A 17,914-nucleotide genomic window follows, 5' to 3' on the forward strand; every position below is an offset into this window, starting at 1 on the left:
CCATTAAAATTATAGACTGATCATTTTCTTTGTCGGTGGGCAAATGTACAAAATCGGCGGGATCCAAATATTTTTTTACCTCACTGTAACTACACCCTTGTGCCTTATTGCATACAACCTCCTGAGGGGAAACCACAGATAGAACAATGAAACAGATATTTCACCGGATGTATAAATGTAAGGCATCCGCCTGGCGTTCTCACTCACTCGCAAATATGGTAGTGAGAGGAAGCCCAGTAATGACAGCAGACACGGAGAAGATGTAACTAAATGGGTTTTGAGCCGACATTCTACAAATTTTCTCATCGGTGAAACATTGAAGTCTCCAACACAGTTTTCTGTCCAAAACTAAAATCTATTACAGACACGAAAAGGTGTGTACAAAGTTTTATGAACTTTACCCCTTTGCCAAAGTGTTTTTTTTAATGCATTGTTTAGGAGTGCAAATTGGAACTGTACACACTGCGCGCCGCGCAAAGCGAGGCATTCCCTAACGGAAATATGCCCACTATGACTAATTTGTTTCCATTTGAGCGACGACTGTAGTCTATCTGGTTTTAGTTATAACAATCTTTGGGCGTTGTCAACCGACCTTCAGTATGCTGGTCTGTTATATCGTTTTGTATTCGGTTTTATTTTTCCCAGCAGACGCACCTGACAAACACGAACCGAACTGCAAACACTTCCAGCTGATTACTACCAGGAAAGCGTTGGTTTTCCAGCGTTGATTATTCAAATATTGTTTACATGTGTATCGTGAAATACGGAGATTTTCATGCCAGATTACAAACAAACAGACCAATATACCTACCGGCGCCCAAAACAGTTGTGCTGATAATACTTTCCTGTGGACATTTTATCTCCACAACAAGTAAAGTATGTTTAAGTAAAATTGTATTCAACATTCTGGCATGTAGTGACTATTGCATCTTTTTTACAGCGACTTCTTTCAGACTGATAGCCATGGAGTAACCATGGTAACAGTGATGTTTAGACATTGAATTTGTTTACACGAGGCCCATGAACACAATGTATCAAACTGTCCTATGATTAATTACGGCACCAGAAAATGACTGAAGCGATCATTTCTAATAAATTTGATGATAATTTTATTTTCAGTTTTTGTCCTGCCAATCCTTGGCGTTGCTGTAGGTGATGAAAGCATGATAAAATGAATACAACTCTCAAAGACAGACCTGTACCACCACAACCCACAGAGTGAAACTAGGCTGCACTTCTCCCAACCTCCTGCCCAAATGTTGTTCCCACATATTATGCTAAAAGCTGGGACTGTTTTGCTTTAGCACAGACTGGAATATGTTCGGGATTCTTTGATAGCATTGAAGATTACCATCAGTCACTGAAAGCTGCATCAATAGGTACATCGATGGCCCGTCACCCCCACAGTGACCAAATGCTTCCTACTTTTGTGAAGGCAACATTCGCTCTGAGCTAAAAGGTTGAGCTAGCTTTCAAGGAGGCGGGACTCTTATGCTTAGGGCCAACCTATGAAATCCGCTATGCCCTCCTCGAGAGACATCAAACAGGCAGAGAGTCAATACGCAGCTAAGATTGAATCGTGCTACACAGCCACCCGGCGCTGCGTCCGGATGTGGCAGGGCTTACAAACTATTACAGACTAAAAAAGGAAGCACAATACAAGTATTTATTAAAGCTACATGAAAGTTCTCATTTCTGCCAAAAAACTCATTTGATAAAAATATTTTTGCATTCAAATGCTGGTCCTGTGAAGCAGTGACCGTGTGACATAATACCTAGTTTCTGAAATTAGGTACATTTTGCTGTGGCTTATGCCTTGTTCTTATGCTATATGAGTGACTCAAACATTATAACAAATCAATGAGTCCACATGCTATGCCATTACTTTTTTAAATTGTAGAGTCTCCCTCACTGTCTAGTTTTTATTTGATATACAGTGCATTCGGAAGAAAGTATTCAGACATTTTACCCCATGACTTTTTCCACATTTTGCTATGTTACAGCCTTATTCTACAAATGTATTAAATGAATTGTATTCCTCATCAATCTACACACAATAATACTTGTATACCCGGCATTGCTTTTGCTGCCTTTTGGCGCCTATAATGACAAGGCAGGTTTGAAATGTTTGCAAATGTATTAAAAAACGTTTCAGACCCTTTTCTGGACTCAAAATTGAGCTCGATGCATCACTATTTCCATTGATCATCACCCAAATGTTTCCTAATAATTTGAGTCCACCTGTAGTAGAAATTCAATTGATTGGACATGATTTGGAAAGGCACACACCTGTCTATATAAGGTCCCACAGTTGACAGTGCATGTCAGAGCAAAAACCAAGCCATGAGGTCAAAGGAATTCTCCGTAGAGGCTCAGAGACAGGATTTGTGTGTTGTGGCACAGATCTGGGAGAGGGCCCTCAGTGTGAGCCTACCGGAGCAGGCTAAATCGCCCTATGCTGGCTTTTAGGTGAAAACAACACTGAAGCATGCATGAGCATCAGCTGTTCGGATGACTTGCGGTCCGCACTGTCTCCGTCGCCGATGTGATTAAGACTTTACTAAGCAGGTCAGCATTCACAAGGCCGCTGGGCCAGATGGATCCACCAGGGCGGCGTACTCCAGGCTATACGCTGAAGTGTCTTCACTAACATTTTCAACATGTCCACAATTTCGAGTCTGTAATACCAACATGTTTAAAGCAGACATTTACATTACAATTTCGTCATTTTGCAGGCGCTCTTATCCAAGAGCGACTTGGGGTGTGGTGCGTTCACCCATATAGCCAGTGGGATGTCACTTTACTTTTCTTTTTGGGTGGGGTAGGGGGTGAAAGTTTGCTTTATCCTATCAGGTATTCCTTTAAGAGGTGGGGTTTCAAGTGTCTGGAAGGTGGTGAGTGACTCTGCTGTCCTGGCGTCATGAGGCTTGTTCCACCACATTGGGTGCCAGAGCAGCGAGACAGTTTTGACTGGGCGGAGGCGAGACTGTCTTCACGTGAGGCTGTTGGTGAGAGGTGAGATAGATACAATGCCCTGTGAATGCAAGCTTCAACTGGAAGCCAGTGGAGTGCGGAGGGCGAGGTAATGTGAAGAACTTGGGAAGGTTAGACACCCAGATGGGCTGCGGCATTCTGGATGAGTTGTAAGGTTTTAATGGCACAGGCAGAGTCCAGCCAACAGCGAGTTGCTGAAACAATCGGGTAAGGAGATGACAAGTGCCTGGATTCGACCTCTATGGCGCAACCTGCTGCATGGGCAGGTGACCTCTCACCGAAATGTTACAGTGCATGATACAAAACCGGCGATCATACTCTACAATGTTGGTGGCGATGGGGTGTTGTCCGGGTGCCAATACCGCTTTGTTGGAGACCTCATGAAGATTAGCCGGCCATGGATGGCAGAATCATTGCGGACCGACGTTGCCGAGCGACGATCGTCTTTTATAAGGCCAAGTTGGCTTGCGGCGACGATCGCCCCCTTGCATTATAATGCGCAGGCAACGCAATCATTAGCTTTAACATCAAGGGAAGGAGGTGTTGGTTGCGGCAGTCTTAGTCCGCTGCAGTGTCTGGGAGCCATGTGAGGATATGGCCAGGCCAAGTGACTTGGTGTATAGCGAGAATAGGAGCGAGACTGGAACACAGGCCCTGGGGACACCAGTGGTGAGCCGTGGTGCGGAGACAGATTCCTGCATACGCCACTTGGTAGGGCCGAGCCCGGTCAGGTGGGAGCGCATCCCATGAGTGAGCCGCGCCAGAGATGCCCAGCTCGGTGAGGAGCCGGAGGAGGGATCTGATGGTTCACAGTATCAAAAGCTGACAGACCGGTCTAGAAAGGACAAGAGCAGAGAGAGGAATTAGCTTTGGCAGTCAGGAAAGCCTCTGTAGAGACCAGTCTTGGAAACCTGACTGGTTTGGATCAAGAAGGTCATTCTGAGAGAGATAGCAAAAGAGTTGGCTAAAGACGGACGCTCAATAGTTTTGGAGAGGAAAGAAAGAAGGATACTGGTCTGTAGTTATTTGACATCAGGGATCGAGTGTTGGTTTTTTTGAGAAGGGGTGCAACTCTCGCTCTACTTGAAGACGGAAGGACATAGCCAGCGGTCAAGGACAGGTTGATGGCGAGGTATGCGAGAACACATGGTCAGGCAGGGAGAGAGCAGTAGGAGTAGCAGAAATTATTTTCAGTGGTAATCCATGTTTCCGTCAGCGCCCAGAGAAGTGATCAGAGGACTGGTATATAGGCTGAGATGAACTCTGCCTTGTTGGCAGCAGAGCAGCAGTTCAGAGAGGCCCACCTGAGACTGAACCACCACAGTTCCTGTGCCCCAGAACACTAAAGTCTAGCCATGAAGTGCTTTGAAAGGCTGGTCATGGCTCACATCAACACCATTATCCCAGAAGCCCTAGACCCACTTCAGTTTGCATACCTTTAACAGATCCGCAGATGATGCAATCTCTTGTGCCTCCACCACCGCCCCTTTCCCACCTGGACAAGAGGAACATCTCACGTGAGAATGCTGTTCGTGACTGCCGCTCAGGCGTTCAGCACCACTAGTGCCGACCAAAGCTCATCACTAAGCTAAGGACCCTGGGACTAAACACCTCCCTGCAACTGGATCCTGGACTTCCTGGCCGGGCCAGCCCCAGGTAGTAGGGTAGGTAACATACATCTGCCAACCGGGAGCGCTCAGGCGTGCAGTCAGTGCCTCCTGTACTCACTGTGTTCACCCATGAGCATGGCCAGGCACGACTCCTAACACCTTCATTAGAAGTTTTATGACAGACACAACAGTGGTGACCTGATCACCGTTTCTTGATGAGACAGCCTAAAGGGAGGAGTTCAGACCTGGCCATGTGGTTGCCAGGATAACAACTTCTCCCTCACGTGATCAAGACAAGGAGATGATTGGAATACAGGAAGAAAAAAGAGGACTGAGCCCGCCCTCATTCTCACTTCAGCAGCTGTAAGGTGAATTGGATTGGGAAGCTTCAAGTTCCTTGGTGTCACATCACCAACCAAGCTGTCACTGGTCCAAACACACCAAGATGAGTAATAAAGAGGCACGGCAAAGCCTATTCCCCCTCAGGAGGCCTGAAAATATTTGGCATGGGTCCTCAGATCCTCAATGTTCTACAGCTGCTCCTTGAGCATCCCTGACTAGTTGCATCACTGCCTGGTATGGCAACTGCTCGGCCTCCGACCGCAAGGCACTACAATTTTACATTTACATTTTAGTCATTTAGCAGACGCTCTTATCCAGGGCGACTTACAGTTAGTGAGTGCATACATTTTCATACTGGCCCAGCTTGACAAAAGAACCCACAACCTTAATTACAAGCCTTCATGCTCTACCAACTGAGCTACAAGGGACCATCTCTGGTTAGTATTTCTGGGAATACATCTGTTATAATTACTCTCTGCTGATAGACAAGTGGCGGTTAGTGCTGAGCATTTAGTGTTTCTATTTTATTTTTGTTTTAAACAACTAATTGACCAATGTCAGTTCAATTATTTGAATTTCATTTCGTAGGGTAGTGTATTACATTGATGCATCACTGGGGCCAACTTCCTGCATCTCAGGACCTCTGCTGCAGGCGGTGTCGGAGGGCCCTAAAAATGGTCAAAGACTCCAGCCACACCCTAGTCATAAACTGTTCTCTCTGCACCTTTGAACCAGCGGTACCAGGCTGTGAAGTCTAGGTCCAGGCTTTTTAACAGCTTCTAACCCCCAAGCCATAAGACTCCTGAACCCGCTAATCATGGCTAACCAGACTATCCACCCCCTCTTTTATGCTGCTGCTACTCTCTGTTTATTATCATGCATAGTGCTTGCTCTACCCACATGTAATATTACACCTCAATTACCTCGGCTAACCTGCCCCATGTGACTGTACAGTAACCCCCTGTATGTAGCCTCCCTACTGTTTATTTTATTTTACCTGCTGCTCTTAAGTTATTTTATATTTTAAATTTTTTACTAACACTTTTTTTCCTTAAAACTGCAATGTTGGTTAAGGTCTTGTAAGTAAGCATTTACTATGTTGTATTTGTTGCATGTGGCAAATACAATTTGTTTTGATTAGAAACACATATTACCACAGGTCAGCAGACCCACAAAAGAATTTGAAAACAATTTTAAATTTGATAAACTCCCATATCTATTGGGTGAAATACCACAGTGTGCCATCACCAGCAATATTTATGACCTGTTGCCACAAGAAAGAGACAGCCAGTGAAGAACAAACACCATTGTAAATACAACCTATATTTATGTTGGGTTGTTTTGCCTTTTGTGCTAACTATTTGCACATCGTTACACAACACTGTATATAGCCATAATAGCGTTTGAAATGCTCTCTTCCTTACAGGTGTAATGTTTGCTGTAAATTTTTTTATTCTTTATTTCACTTTTTATTTTATCTGTTCACTTTGCTTTGGCAATGTAAACATATTTCTTCCAATAAGGCCCAATTGAATTGTATTGATTACTAACGAAAAGCATTGCATTTTCATTAATTATTTCATCAATGGGCCAAGTGAAGGTAGAACTGTATTCTGCAGTTCTTCCTCGTGGCAATATGTTAAAAAAAACAACCACGGTGCCTGGACAAAAACATTATCCAAGCAAATACTTTTATAGCCTTATCAATCATGATCTCTGATGTTCAAGGTTAACTTTCTTTTCCAAACTTTACTACCATTGAGCATTTGATTGAACCAACGACTGTCCCTGAATACTAAACATAGACTCTGCCATTTTAATGGAGTGTATGTAACATTTGCTGGCTACAGACTGGGCGTTATGAGTATTCCATGCAAAGTCAGGAAAACTGTCAGTGGAATAACAACCCACCTATCATTGAGGTCCATATTTTGTATATTAACCTTTTTCATCCATGAAGTTTTAGATTAAAGATTTTTTAAAAAAATTTATCCATAAAGTGATGCACCTTGAATTTATTGTTGGGCCAATAACCCAACAAGGTTGCTAAGGACAAATCCCCAAGCAGACAGGTGAAACATCTGGGGCAACGCTTGAGCCAAGGCACTCCAACCTAATTGCTCCAGAATACTAGCTGTAGATGATGGCAGACCCTGACAAACTCCACTCTCTGAGGGTGTTTCAGTACATATGTAAAATAGGAGAAATATAAGCACTAACATAACATTATATACGTACCAGTCAAAAGTTTGGACATACCTACTCATTCAGGGTTTTCTTTATTTGTACTATTTTCTACATTTGTGAATAATAGTAGAACATCAAAACTGAAATAACACATAGAATCCTGTAGTAACCAAACAGAGTGTTAAATAAATCAAAATATCATTTACTATCTTAAAGATTCTTCCAATATCCACCCTTGCGTGCAGCTTTTTACACTCTTGGCATTCTCTCAATTAGCTTCACCTGGAATGCTTTCCAACAGTCTTGGAGGTTTCACATATGCTGAAGCACTTGTTGGCTGCTTTTCCTTCCTCTGTGGTCCAACTCATCCCAAACCATCTCAATTGGGTTGAAGTCGGGTGACTATAGAAGCCAGGTCATCTGTTTAACCTCCATCACTCTCCTTAGTCCTAATAGCCTTTACACAGCCTGGAGCGTGTGTTTTGGGTGTCAATCCTGTTGACAAATTATAAATCACCATGCAATTAGATTAGTGGCTGCAGCCTTTCTAACCGCAGAATACTGTGGTAGCCACATGCTAGTTAAGTGTGCCTTAATTCTAAATAAATCAGTGTCACAACCAAAACACCATCCACCTCCTCCTTCATGCTTCCGCAGTGAGAACCACACATCCAGATCATCCGTTCACCTACTCTGCGTTTCACAAAGACACAGTAGTTTAAGTTAAAATCTCAAATTTGGACTCACATCAGACCAAGGACAGATTTCCACGGTCTAATGTCCATTGCTCGTGTTCTTGGCTGACAGATCTCTTCTTCTTATTGGTGTTGTTCTTTAGTAGTGGTTTCAGCAATTCGACCATGAAGGCTGATTCATGGATCTCCTCTGAACAGTTGATGTTGATGTGTCTGTGCACTTGAATTCCTGAATAATTTATTTGAGGCTGCAATTTCTGAGGCTGGTAACTCTATTGAACTTATCCTCTGCAGCAGAGGAGGTAACTCTCTAAGGTCTTCCTTTTCTGTTAGCGGTCCTCATGAGAACCCCAGTTTCCTCCTTGCGCTTAGTGGGTTTTGCATTTACTTGGAAAAGCGTTCAAAGTTCTTAATTTTCCGGATTGACCTTCATGACTTAGAGTAATGATGGACTGTTTTTTCTCTTTGCTTATTTGAGCTGTTCTTGCCATAATATTCCACAAATTTACTTTTAACAAGGCACACCTGTTAATTGAAATGCATTTCAGGTGACTACCTCATGAAGCTGGTTGAGAGAATACCCACAGTGTGTAAAGCTGTCATCAAGGCAAAGGGTGACTGCTGAAAATCTCAACTATAACATTGTTTGATTTGTTTAGCTTGTTTGGTTATTACACTTGATTCCATATATGTTATTTCATAGGTTTGATGTCTTCACTATTATTCTACAATGTAGAAAATAGTAAAAACTCAAGAAAGGCTCCACCGAGTAGTAGGTAATCCCAAACAACGACTAATGCCTTATGTCATACAATAAAGTTTGTAATATGTGTGCATTCTCAATTCAGTGTTTGTAGTTCAGCTGTAAACAATAAATGCATACATTTCAAAAAATATTCTGTTGTCTTTAAATTCCATGGATTACAATTGTATACATTCAGTCATCTTTTTTATTCTTATAGATACGGGAACTTGTCCTGGACAACTGCAGATCAAATGAAGGGAAAATCGAAGGCCTCACAGAAGAATTTGTCAATCTGGAATTCCTCAGTTTGATAAACGTTGGCTTAATCTCAGTTTCCAACCTTCCCAAACTTGGGAAACTCAAAAAGGTAAAGTTTTGATATATATACACACTACCGTTTAAAAGTTTGGGGTCACTTAGAAATGTCCTTGTTTTTGAAAGAAAAGCAAAAAAATGTTGTCCATTTTAAAAGAACATCAAATTGATCAGAAATACAGTGAATACATTGTTAATGTTGTAAATGGCTATTGTAACAGGGAGCGGCTGAATTTTAAAAAAAAATGGAATATCTACATAGGCGTACAGAGGCCCCGTGTCAGAAACCATCAGTCCTGTGTTCCAATAGCACGTTGTTTGCTAATACAAGTTTCTTTTTTAAAAGGATAATTGATCATTAAAAACCTTTTACCGATTATGTTAGCACAGCTGAAAACTGTTGTGCCTGATTTATAAAGCAATAAAACTGGCCCTTCTTGAGACTAGTTGAGTATCTGGAGCATCAGCAATTGTGGGTTCGATTACAAGTCAAAATGGCCAGAGCAAATCACTTTCTTCTGAAACTCGTCAGTCTATTCTTGTTCGGAGAAATCAGAGGCTATTCCATGCGAAAAATTGCCAGAAACTGAAGATCTCGTACAAGCGCTGTGTACTACTCCTTCTTGAGACAAGGCACACACAAACTGTCTCACTTAGAATAGGAAGAGGTACTGGGAGGCCCTGGTGCACAGCTGAGCAAGAGGACAAATGCATTGGTGTCTGGTTTGAGGGAGCAGGGGCCTCACGGAGTCATAATAACTTGCATGGCCCCAATTAAATAATAATTGCCATAGCGTCCCAGCGTCTAAAAGCAGTGAAGGCGACTCACAGGATGCTTGTGGCCTGGGCAGAGTTACCCAAGGAAAAGCCATATCTCAGACTGACAATAAAAGAAAATAAAAGATGGGCAAAAAAACACAGACCACTGGACAGAAGATTGGAAAAAAGCCATGGACAGACAAATGAAGTTTGAGGTTCGGATCCACAAAGAAAAACAGCTGAGACTCAGACCAAATTTAAAGATACTAGAGTTGTGTTTAAGTGCATCCTATACAAGCATGGTGGAAACAAATGTGACATGGTCTGGGGGTGCTTTCAGTGGTGGTAAAGTGGGAGATTTGGCATGGGGTAAAAGGGATCTTGAAGGAAGGCTATCACTTCATTTTGCAACACCGTACCATACCCTGTGGTGAGCGCTTGATTGGAGCCAATTTCCTCCTACAACAGGATAATGTTAGCTAACACAACTGCAAAAAACTACTTTAGGAAGAAGCAGTGTCAGCACAATTTTATTCTATCTATAATGGGTGGTTAGCACAGTGCGGATCTCAAGCCTGTTAGGCTGTGGTGGGAGCAAACTGTGACACCGTGTAGTCACGTAAAAAGTACCCATCAAACCAAAATCCAACTTATGGGAGGTGCTTTTGGAGGCATTAGGTGTGAAGAACCTTTTATGGGTGGCTGTGCCAAGCTAGAATGCTAAAGGTCTGCAAGGCTATAATTGCCTGGAGTTGGGGATTATTTAGTGAAAGCAAAGTTTGAAGATAATTCTTCTTTCTCTTTAAAATAATTATTTCTATTAAAAATAATTATTTCTATATTCATTCCTATACATTTCTCTCTCTTTTATATCAAACTAATTTTGATGTATGTTTTCATTTAAACATGTGACATTTCTACAGTGACCCCAAACTTTTGAACAGGTGTATATGTATAATATAATTTTGTTGTTTTGGCTCTTTATTTTATTTTGGTTTGAAATGATCCACAATAGCTAGAGGTTAAACTGCTCAGCTTGCTAATTTTAGAGGTATTTTCATCATATCAGTTGACAGTTTAGAAAGTGATACTTTGTACAATTACATTACATTTTTGGGGACAAGTTCACTAATACAGTGCCTTCAAGTATTCACACTTGACTTTTCCACATTGTTTTGTAACTTACATTTGACACAAAATGGATTAAATGTAATGTAATCAATCCTTTGCCCCTGCTAGTACCTAATGTCAAAGCCAAGTTCTGTTTTCAAAATATTTTTAAATTAATGAAAAGCTAGAAATATACGAATTAAGTATTCAATGCCTTTATTATGGCAAACATCATCTAGTTCAAAATTAAAATATGCTTAACAAGTTCTAGGTGCATTGACTCACTGTACAACCATTATTTATATGATTTTTTTAAAAATGAATACTAAAAATCTCTGACCACCCTCATATCTGAGTCCATGGTGATCAGTACATTTCTATTACAGTTCAGCCCTAAAGATAGGATGTTTTCATTACCCTTACGAAAAAGGGCACCTGTTAGTGATCGGTAAAACAATTGCTTAAAAGCAGACATTGAATATCGCTTTGAGCATGAGTAGCAGTGGTATTTATTACACTTTGGATGGTGTATCAACCACCCCAAGTCACTCCAAAATACAATGCATCCTTCCTAACTCAGTTAACGGAAGGAAAAATAAAGTTCAACACACAATGAGGCCAATGGTGACTTTACAAAACAGAGTTTATTAACAACAATAGGAGAAAAGTGAAGTTATGGTTACTCACAATACTAACTATTAATGAAGTAAAAAAGACTGTGAATAAAAAAATATTCCCAAAACATGCATTCTGTTTTGCACCTTAAGGCACCTAAAAATGTCCTACAAAAGTCTCTTGTAAAAGCAATTAAGCTTTTGTCCTAGATACAGAAATTAATTATATTTAAGACCCAAATCATTGACACATTACGTACCACTTCATATTTTCACGCATGAAGTGGTGGCTGCATCATGTAATGGAGTATACTTGTAATTATTAGGACTTGGGAGTTTTTGGGATAAAGAAACCTGAATGGTGCTAGCACAGGTAAAATCCTATTGGAAAACCTGGTTGTCTGCTTTCCACCAGACACTAAGAGTGATTCACCTTTAGCAGGACAACTTGAAACACAAGGCCAAATCTATACACTTGGAGTTGCTTGCCAAGAAGACAGTGAATGTTTCATAGTGGCAGGAGTTACAGTTTTGACTTAAATCTAGCACAAAAATCTGTGGCAGACCTGAAAATGGACCTTTCTAACGTGATCAACATGGTACCCAATAGGCTTTGAAATTAATAAAATAATAATGGGTAATAATGTTGCACAATCCAGAATGTGGAGAAACTCTTGGGCCTTACCCCAGAATGACTCACGGTTATGTCAACTGCCAAATGTACTTCTACAAAGTATTGACTCAGGGTGTAAAAACTTTCACAATAATGAGAATTACTGGATTTCATTTTCAATAGAATTATCAAAATGTCATGTCTTTCCTTTTGCATCATTATTTATAGGGTGTTGTGTGTAGATGGGGGTGGTTGAGGAGGAGGGGATAAAGCTTTTTAATCAGTTTACACTTTTTATTCAGGCTGAACCACAGCAAAATGTAGAATGAGGTCAGGAGTATACATACAGTGCAGTGGAAAGTATTCAGACCCCTCAGCTTTCCACATTTTATTCCCATTCTGACCTTATTCTAAAATTAGTTAAATTGTTTTCCTGATCAATCTTTGCACAATAACCCATAGTAATAAAATAAAAACCGTTCAGACATTTTACTCAATGTAACTAAATAAAAGCAGGTGGCATTCACATAAGTATTCAGACCCTTCATAAGTCTTTGTTAGAAGCACCCTTTAGACAGTTACAGCCTCGAGTCTTCTTGGTCATAACTTTACAAGCTTGGCACACCTGTATTTGGGAGTTTCATTTTTATTCTCTGCAGATCCTCCCCTAAAGCTCTGTCCCAGGTTGGATGAGGCGATAAGCTGCTGGCCCTGACACTGGTCTCTCCAGAGATGTTTGATCGGGTTTCAAGTCCAGGCTCTGGCTGGGCCACTCAGGACATTCAGGGACCGTCAAGCCATTCCTGGGATTGTCTTTTTGTGTGCTTAGGGTGCGTTGTCCTATGTGGGAAGGTGAACCTTTGCCCCAGTCCCCAGGGTCGGCTCTGGAGCAGTTTCATCAAGGCTCTCTATTACTTTTGCTCTGTTCATCTTCCCTTGAACCACAGCCTAGTCCCCAAATTCTACCTGAAAAAACATCCCCCCAGCATAGTCTGCACCATAATACTTCACCACGAGGATGGGCAGGTTTCCTCAGGCCGTGACGCTTGGCATTCAGGCCAAGAGTTTAATCTTAGTTTCATCAGACCAGAAAGTCTTCCAAATTTGCCTTTGGCAAACTCCAGCGGAGCTGTTGTGTACCTTTTACTGATTGCTTCAGTCCCAGCCACTCTACCGCAAAGGCCTGATTGGTGGAGTGCTGCAGAATCGTTTGTCCTTCTGGAAGGTTCTTCCATCTCCTAGAGAACTCTATAGACTCTGTAAGGTTAATATCAGAGTTTTCTTTTACTCCTTCACAAGAGATGTGTTTGAAGGCTATGGAATGCCGAGTAAATTTATCATTTCCAAATGGGTTAAATTCAGTTTTGTGCTGCTGCAGTCTATTGACAGCAAGTTTACATTAAATAAAAGCAATATTTTTTACTAATGCATTTGCCAATATTCAATTAATACGCTTTGCAAAAGCATTCACTGTGAAGGAAGTAATGAATGCATGTGGGCCCTTCACATATGGACTGTCATGGCGCATTTCAATTTATGAATCAGTTATTGTGTTCTTGCTCGACCAGTTGCATCACCTGTCAAACTCAGACCATTCTCTCAAAACACAGGGATGCCAGTTTAATGCAGGACTAAGTATTATCAGAGGATATTGGTTCCCCAAAACATGAGTTACTCAGCCTGGAATTACATTACACTCCTACTCATGCCTGGATTCACCCAGCCACTTTGGCCAGATTAGAATGGAACTAAAAATTACAGATGTGGTGTTTTGTGCTTGTGTACATGGTGGGGCCTGCAACTCCCCCAGTAAAAACTAATAGCGTCGAATATAGGTTTAGGCGAGAGGCTGCGGCGTGTTCTCAATCCCAGCTGTGCAATTAATTTTACATATTATGCACAGCAACATAGGAAAGGAAACAATTCTACAGGAGCACTGAGAGTTTGTTTGATCATGGGATGGCCCGACCATATCAACGCGGAGAAAACGCATTTGTTATAATATTGGATTTATTAGTGTTGCACCAATTATTTTTTGCGTAATATAACCATATACAATTTTCAGTATCACATGTCTTGGAAGTGATGGACTGTGCCATCCCATCAGCCTCTGCAATGGATTAATCCCATGAGATAGCGGAATCGAACCAGTTGTCTTGTGCAACATGAAAAAAAGACCAACAACCTATCGACCAAATAATCGACCGGTCGACTAAATGGGGTCAGCCCTAGATGCTACCATGATTACAGATAATCCTGAATGAGCCGTGAATAATAATTAGTGAGATTTAGACGCAGATATATCATATCCCCCCCAAAAAAATGTTAACCTGCCGTTATTGTAATGGTGAGAGGTTAGCATGTCTTTGGGGTATGATATTTATTATCTAACTCTCACTCATCGATTCCGCGATTGATTCAGGATTATCTGTAATCATGGTAGCATCCACATTAAAATGTAGAGTGTTTAGAAATGTAGTTCTGTTCTTATTTACAATAGAAGTGACTTCAAAATGACACTACATTATTTACACCATCCATTTCTGTGAGCTCAAGTAAATGAAACTACAACAAAAAAACCTTGTAAATGCATCCAACAAATTTGTAGGGTCCACAACCTGATGTAGTCATTGCGTGTTATAGATATGGGACTAAATACTAAACTTTTTACTACTTTAATACACAAGTACATTTTGTCCCAATACTTTGGATTCCTTCCAAATGGGAGGACTGTGTATAAAAAGTGCCAGAATTTCTAAAGCGTTTACTTGATAAGCAGGTGAAAATACTCTCATTAAAATTGACAGTCACTTTAACCCGTAGTCATTGCTTATCATTTCAAATCCAAAGTACTGGAGTACAGCGCCAAAACAACAAATAAAAGCAGACAAGCTAAACACTTTGTTGTAGTTGGAACTCAGTGACAACCAGAATCTCTAGTAGCCTTGACGTGCTAGCAGAAAAACTCCCCAGCCTCACACATCTAAATCTAGGTGGGAACAAAACTGAAGGACATCAGCACATTGGAACCTTTGGTAAGATTTCACCAAACTCCGGTAGAGCACAATACAGTACAACACCATCTCATTGTCTCCAGGCTATGCCTCAAATTACACTATTCCCCATATAGAGTTTTGACCGTAGACCTATTTGGCGAGTGTGATGTTTGTTTCTATTTCCCAATGTAGCTCTAGTCAAAAGTAGTGTTATAGCCTACGAGGAAAAGGTGTTCTATAAACTCTAATTAGAGATTTATTCAGGCAGTGTTATTGACCCCCTAATTACCTACAACCATTTGGTCCCACAGAAAAGCTAGACAGCCTGATCTCTGGACCTGTTCAACTGTGAGGTGACCAGCCTGAATGACTACAGGAGTGTATTCAAGCTGCTCCCTCAAGCTCCTACCTGGCCAGTGCCCAGCGTGGAGGAGACCGGGAGCGTCTGACGTGGATGGGGTCAGACGATATAAGGAAACGATGAAGGTTAGCAGCCATTTTTGTTTTCCCCAATGTTTTGGGCAATATGAAAATGAAAATGCAGTTGTGGGATTTGAGATTGAAAATGGGGTCTTCTGTAGCTCAGTGAGTGAAGTATGGAGCTTTTAGCGGCATAATAGTGGGTTCGATTCCCGGGACCACCCCATGCAAATGTATTTACACAAGACTGCAAAAACATCCCAAACATGCTCAATGGGTGACGTCTGAGTATGCAGGCCATGGAAGAACTGGGACATTTTCAGCTTCCAGGAATTGTGTACAGATCAAGGGGCCGTGCATTACCATGCTGAAAGACGAGTTGATGGCAGCAGATGAATGACAACAATGGGCCTCAGGATCTCGTCACTATCTCTGTGCATTCAAATTGCCATCGATAAATGCAATTGTGCTCGTTGTCCGGGCTTATGCCTTTTCCCATACCATCATGGGGCACTAATGTTCTAGCGTTGACATCAGCAATCCGTTAAGCCACTGGCATGCCGTACTGTATGCCATCTGCCAGTACAATTGAAACGGGATTCATCCGTGAAGACACATTTCTTCAGGTGCCAGTAGCCGTAAGCGGTGAAAATTTGCCCACTGAAAGCGGAAATTCTGACGCAGAACTGCAGTCAGGTCTAAAGCCTGGTAGGGGCGGCGACCAGTTTCCTGACCAGTTTGTGCAGAAATTATTCGTTTCGCACAAACCCGCAGTTTTCATCAGCTGTCCGGGTGGCTGAGTTTCAGACCATCCCACGGGTGAAGAAGCAGCGTGAAGGTCTGGCTGGGCGTGGTTACACGTGGTCTGCGGTTGAGGCCAGTTGGACGATACTGCCAAATTCTCTAAAATGACATTGGAGGCGAAAACATGGTAGAGAAATGAACATTAAATTCTCCCCAGCAGCAGCTCTGGTGGACATTCCTGCAGTCAGCATGCAAATTGCACTCCCTCAGCTTGTGGCATTGTGTTGTGACAAAACTTCTGCACATTTTAGTGGCCTTTTTTTGTCCCCAGGACAAAGGTGCACCTGTGTAATGATCATGCTATTTAACGGCTTCTTGATTGCCACACCTGTCAGGTGGATGGGATATCTTGGCAAGAAATGCTCTATATGGATCTTTTTGCTCATATAAACATGGATAACCACTTACCACATGTTGCATTTATATTTTCTGTTCAGTATCTGCATTGAAAATCCATGTTAGTACATATTAGGTCACTTTATCTTATTTCAAAGGGAATTCTATTGTGTGTTGTGAGGATTTTTCCGGCATGGATGTGATTTACTTCTTTTTGTTTTAGGAGGAGCGAAGGATGAGGACGGAGGAGGAAGACTTTGTGAGGAGGATGATGAGGTCAGCGGAGATGAAAAGGTAAAGCCCCTTTTTGGTTTGTTTGTGACAAATAGTTTAAAAAAAGATGAACAAGGGGATATGGTTTAAGCTCTGGATTCCTGACCTGCTCTCCCATCTCTTTGGGAGGAAGACCTTGGTGGTAATTAGTGGCCTGACCACTTGACGATGGTATGTCACTCCTTACTTTTGCCACAAGCTCATGTCCAAAGCTCATGTTAAAGTTTCACTTTTGGATGCTTTACTTAAGTACAGTATCATATAGTCAAATAACCCTTTCCCATTTCTCCCAGAAGTTGAGGCTGTCAGGAGGCAGGGAAAGCAGAGCCTGATGACCTTGATTATGAGCAAAATTAGAGCCAATCAAGTTATCAACTACCCTATGACACCACACCCTGCCTCCTCAAAGTCTCTTCCCCAACCACCCACCGGCCTGTGTCTGAGGAAAGATTACCGGACTGGTGGTTCAAGTGGAGCTGCCTGCATATGGAACCGAGCCGTTCTCAAGCAGCTTTTACTACTCCGCATTCCACAATTTCAATAATAACTCCCCCTTTATGTATACCTTTGAGGACATTAGGACTGGTATCTAGTTTTGGGTCAATTACTTTTAATATTTTGTTGGATTAATTATGAATTTTTGTTTGTTTATTTCTTTCCTTCTTTTTTCCCCCAGTAAAATTATTGCTACTAGCAACTGTCGTACCTGCCTGTTTACTGGAAATCAAAGGTTATGCTTTTATTTACTTTCTGTATGACAATTTACTTTGTAAATAAAAATGTTAACTTATTTTTGCACTTTGCTCTCCTCCGGTCAGCCTTTTTCGTCACATCTAAAGTTGATTAATTGAATGAAATCGATCTGAGTGCAATGCAGGTTTTGCCCTCTGTGGGAAAAGTCTAGAACTCATCTATCACACAGTAGTACCAAATTGATGTTTCAAAGTCACTCTACGAGATGACATGTTGCAGCTTAATTTATTATTTTGAATGGGAAGGGAGGGAAAGAAGTTGGCAATCGGAACATGAAATCAGTTGTTGCGTCCACATAGCATGGCGGGTGTAGACTGAAATGCTTACTTCACAGGCCCTTTTCAACAA

This window comes from Coregonus clupeaformis, unplaced genomic scaffold (genome assembly GCF_020615455.1).
Source record: "Coregonus clupeaformis isolate EN_2021a unplaced genomic scaffold, ASM2061545v1 scaf0034, whole genome shotgun sequence".
NCBI lineage: Eukaryota > Metazoa > Chordata > Actinopteri > Salmoniformes > Salmonidae > Coregonus > Coregonus clupeaformis.